The sequence below is a fragment of the Salmo salar genome, chromosome ssa10, assembly GCF_905237065.1.
Source record: "Salmo salar chromosome ssa10, Ssal_v3.1, whole genome shotgun sequence".
Lineage (NCBI taxonomy): Eukaryota > Metazoa > Chordata > Actinopteri > Salmoniformes > Salmonidae > Salmo > Salmo salar.
Genome location: NC_059451.1, coordinates 8,274,632 through 8,289,512, shown reverse-complemented (window position 1 = coordinate 8,289,512; position 14,881 = coordinate 8,274,632).

Below are 14,881 nucleotides of genomic sequence, written 5' to 3'. Positions count from 1 at the left end.
AACGGACCAAGCAGCAGAGGAAGGAGAAGCACAAGGAGAGGCACCAGGAGAAAAGCTATCTGGAGTCATGGACTTGGGAGGAAATCCTGGACGGGAAAGGACCATGGACTCAAGCTGGCGATTATCGCCGCCCACAGTGGGAGATCGAGGCGGCGAGAGCTGAGAGGCGCTGGTATGAGGAGAGGGAGCGCAACGGACACGGGAGGCAGCCCCACAATTTTTTTGGGGGGGCACACGGGGAGATTGGCGGAGTCAGGTGGTAGACCTAAGCCAACTCCCCGTGCTTACCGGAAGCAGCGTGGTACTGGTAAGACACCGTGTTATGCTGTGGAGCGCACGGTGTCCCCAGTGCGCGTTCAAAGCCCGGTGCGCTACATACCAGCCCCCCGCAAGTGCCATGCGAGTGCAGGCATCGAGCCAGGGCGGATGGTGCCAGCTCAGCGCGTCTGGTCTCCAGTGCGCCTCCTCGGTCCAGGTTATCCTGCGCCGGCGTTGCGCACTGTGTCTCCAGAGCGCTGGGAGGGTCCAGTTCGCCCAATGCCTGCTCTCCGCCCGTGCCGGGCCAAAGTGGGCATTCAGCCTGGAGTGTGGGTAAAGAGTGTCCGTACCAGAACTCCAGTGCTCCCCCACAGCCCGGTTTATCCTGTGCCTCCTCCTCGGACCAGGCCTCCAGTGGGTCTCCCCATCCTGGTTCATCCTGTGCCACCTCCCAGGACCAGGCCTTCAGTGGGTCTCCCCATCCTGGTTCATCCTGTGCCACCTCCCAGGACCAGGCCTCCAGTGGGTCTCCCCATCCTGGTCCGTCCTGTGCCACCTCCCAGGACCAGGCCTTCAGTGGGTCTCCCCAGCCTGGTGAGTCCTGTGCCACCTCCCAGGACCAGGCCTTCAGTGGGTCTCCCCAGCCTGGTGAGTCCTGTGCCACCTCCCAGGACCAGGCCTTCAGTGGGTCTCCCCATCCTGGTCCGTCCTGTGCCACCTCCTCGGACCAGGCCTCCAGTGGGTCTCCCCATCCTGGTTCATCCTGTGCCACCTCCCAGGACCAGGCCTTCAGTGGGTCTCCCCAGCCTGGTGAGTCCTGTGCCACCTCCCAGGACCAGGCCTTCAGTGGGTCTCCCCATCCTGGTTCATCCTGTGCCACCTCCCAGGACCAGGCCTCCAGTGGGTCTCCCCATCCTGGTTCGTCCTGTGCCACCTCCCAGGACCAGGCCTTCAGTGGGTCTCCCCATCCTGGTTCATCCTGTGCCACCTCCCAGGACCAGGCCTTCAGTGGGTCTCCCCAGCCTGGTGAGTCCTGTGCCTGTGCCCAGGGCCAGGCATCCATCATGTCTCCCCAGCCTGGTGAATCCTGGGTCAGGGCCGTCGGAGGATCCGACACCGGGGTGCGGCCCAGAGGATCCGACACCGGGGTGCGGACCAGAGTATCCGACAACCTCTTGCGACCCGGGACTGAGGGGAGCTGCCTGTGACCCAGAACCGGGTGAGTCTGGTCACAATTCTAAAATAAAGTTGATTAACTATGACTGTGATGATTCTGCCTACAACCCAGAACCGAAGGAGTCTGCTTACAGCCTGGGACCGACGGAGTCGGCCCACGAACCAGAACCAAAGAAGTCTGCCTACTGTCCTAAGCCCAACAGGTCTGTCTACGGTCTGTTGGACAGTAGGCCAGAACCGGAGCCACCTCCAATATAGGTGGGTTGGGGAGGGGGGGTGTAGCACTGTGCCGTCGTTGACGGCAGCCACCCTCCCTTCCCTCCCTTTAGTTAGGAGGTTAATTGTGTGTTGTTTTTGTTTTGTTTTTTTCTGTTGGTTTTGTGCATTCAGTGTATGCACCTTTAGGGGGGGGTAATGTCACGTCCTGACCATATACTTAGGTTTTTTTGTATTATATTTGGTCAGGACGTGGCAGTTATGTTAGGTTAGGTATTTCTATGTGGAGTTTGGTGAGTGTATGTCTGTTGGGTTAATTGGGGTTGGGACTCTCAGTTGAAGGCAGGTGTTGTCTATCTGCCTTTGATTGAGAGTCCCATATAGTGGGGTGTGTTTGTGTTTGATTTTTGTGGGTAATTGTATTTTGCACTGTGTTTCGTTTCACCTGTGAAACTGTCACCTTTCTCCTCTGAGTGTTTATTTTGTTTTGTCGTTTCCATCTAAAATAAATATGATGTGGAACAGTCAACCTGCTGCGTATTGGTCATCGAGTGATTTCGACATATCTTCCGATGAGGGAGAATACGAGGAACGTGACAACATGATTAAATATATTTTTCTTTTCACCCCCCCACACAATGAAAACATGGTTTTAGACATTTTTGCAAATGTATTGAAATGAAATGCAGCAATGTCTAATTTACATAAGTATTCACACCACTGAGTCAATACATGTTAGAATCCCCTTTGGCAGCGATTACAGTTGTGAGTCCCTAAGAGCTTTGCACATCTGGATTGTGCAACATTTGGCAATTGTTATTTTCAGAATTCTTCAAGCTCTGTCAAATTGATTGTTGATCATTGCTAGCCATAGATTTTCAAGCAGATTTAAGTCAAAAGTCAACTCAGGAACATTCACTGTCTTCTTGGTTAGCAACTCCAGTGTACATTTGGCTGTGTTTTAGGTTACTGTCCTGCTGAAAGTTGAATTCATCTCCCAGTGTCTGGTGGAAAGCAGACAAACAGGTTTTCCTCTAGGATAACATGATGCAGCCACCACTATGCTTTGAAAATATGGAGAGTGGTACTCAGTAATGTGTTGTATTGGACAAGCAGTGCCTTGTTGCAAACAGGATGCATGTTTTGGAAAATTTGTATTCTGTACAGTCTTCCTTCTTTTCACTTAGTCAAATAGGTTAGTATTGTGAGGATCGACGCTGGAGACGAGAAGCAGGTACAGGGAGTGAACATTTAATAAACAGAACAGGAACAGCATCTGGACAGGGGAAAAATAACAACATCAATGCTGACAGGGAACAAACTGAAGAGCAGACAGATATAGAGGGGATAATCAGCAAAGTAATGGAGTCCAGGTGAGTCCAATATTGCTCAGCTGCGCGTAATGATGGTGACAGGTGTGCGTAATGAAGGGCAGCCTGGCGCCATTGAGCGCCAGAGAGGGAGAGCGGGAGCAAGCTTGACAGTGGCCCCCCCCTCTACGATGCCACCTGGCATCCCTCCTGGGCAGACATGACGGACCGGCAAGCCGAGGCATGGGCACTGGACAAGCTGGCTAAGGTGTAGAAGCCCGACGAGCTGGCTGAGGCGTGGAAGCCTGACGATCCCGCTGAGGCGTGGGAGCGTGATGAACCCACTGAGGCGTGGGAGCCTGATGGGCTGGCTGAAGCATGACGTGGGGTGGGCGCCTGCCGAACCAACCCAAGGCAAGAAGACCTTTCGAGCCAGCTAAGGCAAGGAAGCCCGATGAGCTAGCTGAGGCACCCGTGGTTCCATCAGCAACGGCACCCAGACCCGAGGTCACCAACCAAAACCAAAACTCCTTGATGCTTCCTTTAGTGGTGTCAGCATTCTGTGAGGATCGACACTGGAGACTAGAAGCAGGTACAGGGAGTGAACATTTAATAAACAACGGACATGAAACAGAACAGGAACAGCGTCTGGAGAGGGGAAAAATAATGACATCAATGCTGACACAGGGAACAAACTGAGGAGCAGACAGATATAGAGGGGGTAATCAATAAAGCAATGGAGTCCAGGTGAGTCCAATATTGCACAGCTGCACATAATGATGGTGATAGGTGTGCGTAATGAAGGGCAGCCTGGCGCCCTCAAGTGCCAGAGAGGGAGAACCCCGAGCAAGCGTGACAAGTATTGATGTTGATCCATCCTCAGTTTTCTCCTATCACAGCCATTACTCTGTAACTGTTTTAAAGTCACCACTGGCCTCATACTGAAATCCCTGAGCGATTTCCATTCTCTCCGGCAACTGAGTAAAGAAGGACGCCTGTATTTTTGTAGTGACTGGGTGTATTAATACACCATCCAAAGTGTAAATAATAACTTCACCATGTTCAAAGGGATATTCAATGTCTGCTTTATTTTTTTTTACCCATCTACCAAATAGGTGCCCTTCTTTGGGAGGCATTGGAAAAGCTCCCTGGTCTTTGTGGTTGAGTCTTTTCAAAAATCATGTTAATCTCTATTATTGCACACATTGAGTCCACGCAACTTATTATGTGGCTTGTTATGCACATTTTTACTCCTGAGCTTATTTAGGCTTGCCATAAAAGGGCTTGAATACTTACTGACTCAAGACATTTCAGCTTTCATTTTTTATGAATTTGTAAAAATTAAGAAAAACATAATTGTGACTCATTTCAGGAGAGTAGGCGTATGTCGCGGGTTACTACTTCACAGGAGAGCCATTTGAACGTAAACATTTAGGCAGAAATTCCTTCTGGAACATGTGAACTTTCATGTGCCTTAATAAAAAACATGTATGCCATCTGTAAATATGAATACAATTGTTAAATTAAGAGCCTAGTTGGTTTAGCCACAGAAAAAGATGCAACCTTCCCGCTAACAATGATTGGTTAAGATAATGAGTGGGCTTGACATGCTGAGAGATGAGTTTGGATTGGACTGCCATGTTGCACGCTTCTGTCTATATCATGGGCTAGTCAGTAAGTGTTGGTAATCCTTTCTAATGCGGCTTTTTTTTAAAGATATCAGGTAGTTGAACTGCATACTTGTTGCTCTCCGCTTTCTGGTGGACCGAGTTTTGAAATCAGTGAAATTAGAGTATGTTAGATAAGGAGATGGAGAAAATTCTAGTGTTTGATGACAAATATGCAGACGGAGTCGAAAAGAGAACACTCAGAAGGTTGTTGTATGAAACACCTTTCTCTGGATTACATCTTCAAACTAAGAGCAACCATGGCATCTGTGACAGAGAGGGAGAAGTGTCCATCCATGTATACAGGTAAGATAGTCTACCTAGCTACATTTTCAGATATTACACATTTCTAATTTTGTCAGAAATTTCCAGTTAGTGTACCGTTAGCTAGCTAGCATGATTGATTTAATTTATTAGACAACTTTTTAAAATACATACATAAGGGCGCACCAGCTGGTAATGCCTCCACATAATATTTAAGAAAATCATCAAGGATATCACAATAAAGCTAAAAAATATATTTCCATTGTGGTCCTAATGTTAGCTGGCTGGCTCGCTAGCTAATGTTACATATATTATCTGTGTAGTAATGTTGTTCGTATCTCAGAGCCATTTGCATTGCTAGTTATAGCCTAATGTTAGCTAGCTAACATTGAACCTGGTTGGTTAGCTACCTGCTGGTTTTATGCAAGGTATTAACATTATGATTTGGGATTATGGTTCATTCATGTCACTGCAACAACTGTCGATAGACGTAGCTGGTAAATTAGCTCTCGCTATCTACTCTGATTTCAGAGCACTCGTCTGAGTGTGCCAGAACGCAGACTGACGAATTTACGAACAGTGTCAGTAAATGTTGGCAAAAAAGCATAATTAAATTGTTGCAAGCAGCACAGTTGCAGTCACCAACACTCTGGATAATATAAAAACAGCCTAACCAGCCCTGCTAGGGCAAGTAAAAGGATTTAAAGACTAAAGGCTGGTTTATACTACGTGTGTGTACATACATTTTATCTGGAGTGCCAGAGTGTGCTCTGGATGTTCGTGAACTCAGAGCATTGTCAGACTGGCCGAGGAGTAGGGTTGATCTGAGCATTCTCACCTAACAACAGCAGTCAAGCACCCAAGCTAACTGGCCAACTTTGGCTAGCTTGCTAGCTACTGTCTAGTGTGCGCCCTGCTAGGGCAAGTAAAATGGTAAAATGGAGTGAGCTATTTTCTCATTTATATCTGGAAGTAGCTAGCAAGATAGCCAACATTAGCTAATTAGCTTGGGTGCTTTACTGCTGTTGTTAGGTGAGAACGCTCGGATCAACCCCACTCCTTGGACAGAGCGTCCAGTGTGCGCTCTGAACACTCCGAGAGTGAAACGCTCTGAATTTACGAACGGACAATCTGACAATGCTCTGAGGTTACGAACGTCCAGAGCACACTCTGGCACTCCAGATTAAATTTACGAACACACCCGTAGTATAAATCTTCTTAGGGCTAGGTGTTCCGTGAGCGGGACACGTGCTGACAACATCCGGTGAAATTGGAGAGTGCGGACTTCAAAATAAATATTAGTAATATTAAACATTCATGAATATACAAGTGTCTTATATCATTTATAAGGTTAACTTCTTGTTAATTCAACTGCATTGTCAGATTTCAAAAAGGTTTTACGGCGAAAGCATACCATGCGATTGTCTGAGGACAGCGCCACACATTAACATATTTTTCAACCAGCACAGGCTTCACAAAATCACAAATAGCGATTAAATAAATCACTTACTTTTGAAGATCTTCCTCTGTTTGCAATGCCAAGGGTCCCAGCTACTACATAAATGGTTGTTTGTTCGATAGAATCCTTCTTTATATCCCAAAAAGTCTGTTTAGTTGGCGCCATTGATTTCATCAATCCACTTGTTCAACATGCAGACAAAGGAGTCCAAAAAGCTACCGCTAAACTTCGTCCAAACAAGTCAAACAATGTTTCTATTTAATCCTCAGGTACTATAAAATGTAAATAAACTATAATATTTCACACGGAAAGTAGTATGTTCAATTGGAAAGAAAAATTTGTAAGCGCGCGCCTTCTCCATCACACACCGAAAGACTGATTTGCTTCAGGTGGTCCCATAACAAAAACTCCAAATACTTGTTCGTTTTTTTAAAAGAGAAGCCTGAAACCTTGAATAACGACAGTTGACATCTAGTGGAAGCCATGGGAATTGCAATTTGAGTGATGGAGATACATAGAAACAATAGGTCTCCATAATAAGAGCCTGGGAGCTGAAAAAATGATTATGGTCAGATTTTCTTCGGATTTCTGCCTGCCATATCAATTCTGTTATAGTCTCAGACATTATTTTAACACTTTTTGAAACTTCAGAGTGTTTTCTTTCCAATGCTACCAATTATTTGCATATCCTGGCTTCTGGGCCTGAGTAACAGGCAGTTTACTTTGGGCACGTCAGTCAGGCAGAAATTCAGGAAACTAGACCCTAGCCCATATTATAAACCAGCCTTCAGTCTTGAAATCTTTGTACATGGCCTCATATGTGAATCCTTAAAGAGAGCGGTGGGGCTAAAGCAAAAGAGGGTGTGAACGATGCTGAATGGGTGTAGACAAAGAAGAGCTCTCCAGTAGGTGTACTAAAACATTCAAGAGACATTTTTTAAAAGTGAGGTTACATGCTTATCAACTTTCAAAGCAGAATTACTTTACCATTGTTCATCAACTGTAGTTTATGATATACCATTTTCTAGCTCTACTTTTATCCAATGTAAAAAACAAAATTTCTAATTTTGCTACATAAGACTTGAATTGAGCTGGTCGGTCACAATTCCACTTTGACATTATGGGGTATTGTGTGTAGGCCAGTGACACAAAATCTAATTTAATCAATTTTAAATTCAGGCTGTAACACAAACAAAATGTTGAAAAAAATCAAGGGGTGTGAATACTTTCTGAAGGCACTGTATGCCATGGCACGCATGCCAAATAGTATGGCAGAAAAAAAGTAAAAGAAATGTAACCAGTATATCCAAACATTTTCAGAGTGATATTCACCCCATCTAGGATCACATATATACTTTCTACTGACTATGATCCCAAAACGAATCCCTCCACTCAAGTGGGCCCTTTTTAAAATGCAGTGTATGATATTGTCAGATTGGGCTTGCATGAGTATGCTGAGGCAATGATCTTTCAATTGATCAAAGATGGCCTCATTGGAATTTAGTTCACTCTCAGGGCAGTGGCGTTCGATCTCCTACTGTAAACTAATTGAAGGACCGAAATACTCAGATTAATACAAGGAAAGATCATAGCTTTTTAGCATTATGAATGCTGTGGTCACAGGATAAGTGGATAATATTCATACTATGTCAGTCACCTCAATTGACTCAAAGATCAACAACCACCCTGATTATTCGTTTTGATGATATTCTCAAATGCCAACATAAACAAGTATACCATCTACATGTACGGAAGGGTAAATACTTGTAACAACATTTGTGGAATTATCTTCAAGAGTTTGGTGGTTTTGTAGAGTCGTTCTGATATTGTTCAGTGGTGTATCACTAATGGTAATATAATAAACAAAGCCTGTGGGCTCCTATGCCTGTGGCCTCCTCCCTTCCAGCCAGCTGTGCTTTAATGCAATTGGTCTATTATTTACTAATACATGTGGAGCTGTAACAGCCTTCCCTCTGGGCATACACTGGTTGAATCAACATTGTTTCAACGTAATTTGTCAACGTATTGTGACATGGAATTGATGTAAAAAATGAATTGGATTTCAAAAAAGTCATCAACCAGTAATCTTTTCATCTCATTTCAACCAGTGTTATAAACATTGAAATGAGCGTGAACCTTCAACTTAAATACAATGATTTAACCTGACTAGCAGGTTATTACATTAATCTAATCTCAACATAATCAAAGGAACTATGTATATGTTGAATTTGTGTTGAAAATTCACAAATATTCTTATATTCACTGGGTGGTGGAAATTATGTTGAATTTAATATTTGATAAGACATTTTATTTGACCTTGTTTCAATGTTGATAGCAAAATGGTATGTTTTGAATCAACATTATTGTTTCAACGTCATGCCATCAACCTAAATAAAGAGTTATATTGAAAATAAAATGTGAAGCGACAGTCCAACGATTACTGCCTGAACAGCGATTCTTACTGGTATATGAGGGGTAATGCACTTCAGTGAGAACAAGTCTAGTATGGAAGCTGATCAATGTCAGCTTCCATACTCATCTGCGTAGACTACCTAAATAACATTGAATAGTTGAAAGTAACTAACTTTTCTTACCCAAGCTGTATGTGAAAGTAAATTAGGAGGTTGGGTTTACAATGACATCTGATTTGCCCAACAAAGGACACCATCATTTCAAAGTGTAACTAGGTATACTATTATTCATCCATGGTTGGTTGGATCTTTGGAAGTTTAGAAGTCATTACACTTTTAGTAATTTTACCTTTGGATAGTCTTGGTTGTAAGGATGTTTGGTTGAGTTCAAATTTAATCTTCAAGTTGTTAATGTTGTATTCACCTCATCTCAACCAAAAATCTAAATTGAATAGGACTAAATTAAAATCTAACTTCATTTGAAGTGCATTTAATGTTTGATTTGATTTAGTTCTATTATTTTATTTCTATCTTTTGGGGTTGAGATGAAGACGTGAATCCAACATATTAATCATTCATTCGTAGACTAACCGTATATTGAATTAAGAATGCAATCAAATATTAACATTTCAAGGAGATGTCTTCTGTTTGGATAGTACAGACGTGCTCAAATTTGTTGATACCCTTAAAGCTCATTGAAATAATTATTCATTCCTCCTGAAAAGTGATGAAATTAAAAGCTATTTTATCATGTATACTTGCATGTCTTTGGTATGTCATAGAATAAAGCAAAGAAGCTGTGAAAAGAGATTAATTATTGCTAATTCTACAAATGGCCTGGACCCATTTGTTGGTAACCTTTATAAAAGAGAATAAATAATTGGATTATAGTGATATTTTAAACTATTTCGTTTCTTTAATTAGTTTCACACGTCTCCAATCTTGTAATCAGTCATTCAGCCTATTTAAATGGAGAAAAGTAGTCACTGTGCTGTTTGGTATCATTGTGTGCACCACACTGAACATGGACCAGAGAAAGGAAAGGAGAGATTTGTCTGAAGAGATCAGAAAGAAAATAATAGACAAGCATGGTAAAGGTAAAGGCTACAAGACCATCTCCAAGCAGGTTGATGTTCCTGTGACACAGTTGCAAATATTAGTAAGAAGTTTAAGGTCCATGGAACTGTAGCCAACCTCCCTGGGCAAGATGAAAATCGACCCCAGATTGAACAGAAGGATAGTGCGAATGGTAGAAAAAGAACCAAGGATAACTGCCAAAGAGATACAAGCTGAACTCCAAGGTGAAGGTACGTCAGATTATGATCGCACCATCCATCGCTTTTTGAGCAAAAGTGGGCTCCATATAAGAAGATCCAGGAGGACTCCACTTTTGAAAGAAAAACATATAAAAGCCAGACTGGAATTTGCTAAAATTCATATCGACAAGCCACAATCCTTCTGGGAGAATGTCCTTTGGACAGATAAGTCAAAAGTGGAGCTTTTTGGCAAGTCACATCAGCTCTATGTTCACAGATGAAAAAATTAAGCTTTCAAAGAAAATAACACCATACCTACAGTGAAACATGGAGGAGACTCGGTTATGTTCTGGGGCTGCTTTGCTGCACCTGGCACAGGGTGCCTTGAATCTGTGCAGGGCACAATGAAATCTCAAGACTATCAAGGCATTCTGGAGCGAAACGTACTGCCCAGCGTCAGAAAGCTCTGTCTCAGTCGCAGGTCATGGGTCCTCCAACAGGATGACCCAAAACACACAGCTAAAAGCACCCAAGAATGGATACGAACAAAACATTGGACTATTCTGAAGTGACCTTCTATGAGTCCTGATCTGAATCCTATCGAACATCTATGGAAAGAGCTGAAACTTACAGTCTGGAGAAGGTACCCATCAAACCTGAGACAGCTGGAGCAGTTTGCTCAGGAAGAGTGGGCCAAACTACCTGTTTGGCTCAGTTGGTAGAGCATGGTGTTTGCAACGCCAGGGTTGTGGGTTTGATTCTCACGGGGGACCAGTACGTAAATAAATAAAAAAAAATGTATGAAATGTATGCATTCACTACTGTAAGTCGCTCTCAATAAGAGCGACTGCTAAATTACTAAAATGTAAATGTTAACAGGTGCAGAAGTCTCATTGAGAGCTAAAGAAAACGCTTGATTGCAGTGATTGCCTCTAAAGGTTGTGCAACAACAAAAAAAATTTAAATCTTTTTTTAGGCCTATCCAGAATGTCGCTAGTTCGGCATGACCGGAGTCACCGTTTTTGGATCACAAAAATAAAAATAAAAATCTGCACTTTTTTGTGAAAATGGTTTTAAAATGTTATTTTAGGCCTTTCCAGAATGTCTCTAGTTCGGCATGACCGGAGTCACCGTTTTTGTGTCACGAAAATGAAGAAAAAAAAAAATCTCATTAAGAGCTAAAGAAAACGCTTGATTGCAGTGATTGCCTCTAAAGGTTGGGCAACAAAATATTAGGTTAATGGTTCCATCATTTTTGTCCATGCCATTATCATTTGTTTTATTATTTAGAATATTATGTTGAATAAAACATAATATCACACAAGGGCCCCCTAAATGTGGAGTATGAAATAATTTTTACATAACATTTTTGCTATCGTTCTTTTTTTACATCCGTTATTAGACAGTGGCAACGAGGAACATGGTCATTTGCCTGCTAATGCCTGTAATGCAGTGAAGGAAATGATATCACAACAATAACGTCTAATGTAACTGGCCCCTCTAACAGTACAACTGGCCCCAGCTTGGCCAGTTGAAATGGTCTAGAACAGCCACTGGTGCCAGTCACACCGGTTTGAGTGTGTCAAGAACTGCAACACTGCTGGGTTTTTCACCCTCAACAGAATATCAAGAACGGTCCACCACCCAAAGGAGACCCAGCCAACTTGACACAACTGTGGGAAGCAATGTATTCAACATGGGCCAGCATCCCTGTGGAATGCTTTCGACACCTTGTAGAGTCCATGCCCCAACAAATTGAGGCTGTTCTGAGGGCAAAAGGGGGTGAAACTCAATATTAGGAAGATGTTAAATGTAGCCTACATAAACCCAACCTCACACAGGATTTACTTTCACATACAGCTTGTGTAAGAATAGTTAGAGGAGTTACTTTCAACTATTCAATGTTATTTAGGTAGTCTACGCAAATGGTATGGAAGCTGATTATCGTATACATGTGTTGACATAATCAAACACAGCTTGTTTCCAGTGCTAAGCAGGGTACATAGAGGTAGGCATCTGCATGGCAGACTTGTTCTCACTGAAGTGCATTACCCCTGTTCAGTCAGGGATCGTAGGACTGTGGCTTCACATTTTATTTCAATATACCTCTTATTTAGGTTGATGGCATTTTTGTGATAGTGACTGCTAGCAGGCGAAGTCAGTGTCAGCTCAACTTGAAGATAAGAAGCCTACAGAATGGAGAGAGTAAAGGAGATTAAAAAGGACTATTGCATCATCTCTGTCCATTCAAAAAAATCCCATGTGAGTAAAAGTGCAGGTATAGATGTCTCTGAACAGGTTTCTATGGCAGTAACAGAACAACTGCCTGTACACCAAACTTCTTTTTCCCCTGATTCCTACAAATAATTAGCCTCTTGACGTTACCCTAGGATAGGGGGCGCCACAGCGCATTTTGGAAGAAATTAGTGCCCATTTTCAACGGCCTACTAATCAAACTCAGAAGCTAGGATATGCATATAATTAATACCTGTGGATAGAAAACACCCTAAAGTTTCTAAAACTGTTTGAATGGTGTCTGTGAGTATAACAGAACTCATATGGCAGTCAAAACCCCGAGACCGATTGAAACAGGAAGTGGAATTCTGAATTGTGGACTCAACTTCACGTCGTTGCCTATTATTCACACCGTGAGCTATCGTTCATTGAGCACTTCCTATTGCTTCCACAAGATGTCCCCAGTCTTTACAAAGTGTTTTGAGCCTTCTACTGTCGAAACTCAGTGAATGAGACGCGTTGGAATTTGGTCACAGGGGGAGGGCCATCACCATTATGACGCCGGCGGCCCTGTCCACCCCCACCTTTGGAAACGTTTTGAAACACAATGCAATCGTCCCCCTCGAATCTTATTGGCTCTCTTGTTGAAACAGGCCCTGAAGATTTATGTTATAAAACGTTTGACATGTTTGAACGAACCTAAATGGGAAAAAAATGTTTTATTTAGAAACGGCTGTGCCGCGCCCGGCAGAGTATTTGGTTACAGCATTCAGACGCGCTAACAACAGCAAGCTAATGGAACATAAAGGATGGACTTTTTCGACTTAAAATACATCTGTTGTGGACCTGGGATTCCTGGAAGTGCTTTCTGATGAAGACAACTAAAGGTAAGGGATTATTGACAATATTATACAACATTAGATGTGATATGCGATTGTTCCAAGATGGCGCCAAGCTGTATTTACTAGGTCATTTTCTGAGTATCGCATCCCCTTTTATCGCTAAGTGTGATTACCCAGTAAAGTTATTTTTAAATCTGGTATGACAGGTGCTTTCAAGAGATATTCATCTATAAATTTTAGAATGACAATATTACATTTTAAAAATGTTTTCGAATAGTAATTCAGTAAATTGTAGCACTGTTTCCCTGGATGCATTTGACAGGAAAATAGTTAGTCAACGTCAGACGCCGATGTAAAATGCTGTTTTCATATATAAATATGAACTTTATTGAACAAAAGAATGCATGCATTGTGTAACATGATGTCCTAGGTGTGTCATCTGATGAAGTTTGTAAAAGGTTAGTGCTGCATTTAGCTGTTTTTTGGTTATTTGTGATGCATGTGGTTGGTCGGAAAATGGCTATGTTGCTGCTTTTACGATGGACTCCTCTAACATAATCTAATGATTTGCTTTTCCTGTAAAACGGACGACGTGGGTCGATTCAGGAGAGGTGTATCTATAAAACGATATGAGACAGTCCTATATTTGAAAAAAATAAAATATTACATTTCGTTATGCTAATGTTGCTAGGAGTTTTCCCTGGATTTTGATCCCGCATATGGGACGGGATGCTGGAGAGGTTAAGTACCAGGGATCAAGCTGGATGGCCAGTACATACTGTGAACTCTGACTAATTCACCTGAATTAGAAAGGAGTCTGTTTGCACAGTTTGGACTGCTATGCTGCCATACACATCATTTTGATCAAACTATCCTGCCCTTCATACAGTATGTGATGATTTTCTTAGGGCTGCACTATTTTACTTACGAGAACAGTGAATTTGCATTATTCTTCTAGTTACCCTACATTTGAGTTATTTATTGTATTTATCCTTTATTTTACCAGGTAGGTCTAATTTAGATTTATATCTCTTCTTCAACGGCATCCTGGATGTAGCAGCAGTATATAAAATAGAATAAACATGGCAAATACAATAACAAATCTAGAACTCATGGATCCTTTCATGGTTTTTGACCATTCCTTGCTTGAACAAACAGTACAATAGGTCTTACATTTAACCGCTGTTCTGTTACTAATGCAAATATTGTTGGCTATTTTTTGCATGTTACCAAGGACCATTCTAAAGGTCTGCTGCTTAATGTTGATGAGTTCTGGCTAAATTTGGAATATTGTTAATTATCAGGTATCCTATTGAAATATTGAGTGCTATAGTCTAGGGTCTACACCAGAAGTGAATGGTTATCTGTAGGAGGAATGTATATGGTGGTGTAAAGTAAGGGTAATCACATGTGGCAGGCACTTATAAGGATGGAGAGATGTGGTTTTGTGAGGAAGGGGGTCAAAGGAGAAGGAACAGTTTATTGCCCGTATCACTTAACTTCCTGCCTAGCAATAAAGATGTAATGTTTAGAGGGAAGGAGGAGACCACCCAAATTGGGATATATAATACTACCACTGGTGGAAATATGTTTTTGTCTGTTCAGCTGTTCGATCCTTTGGGTGAATAAACTTGGTTGGAGTCAATTTCTTACTCAGATATTTAGAAACTAGCTATCATGACACTAGCCGAGACCCAAATACAGACACAGGAGGCAGATGGTTGGAGATTAAGATGTTTAATAAATCCAAAGGGACTAGGCAAGAGAATGGTCATGGACAGGCAAAA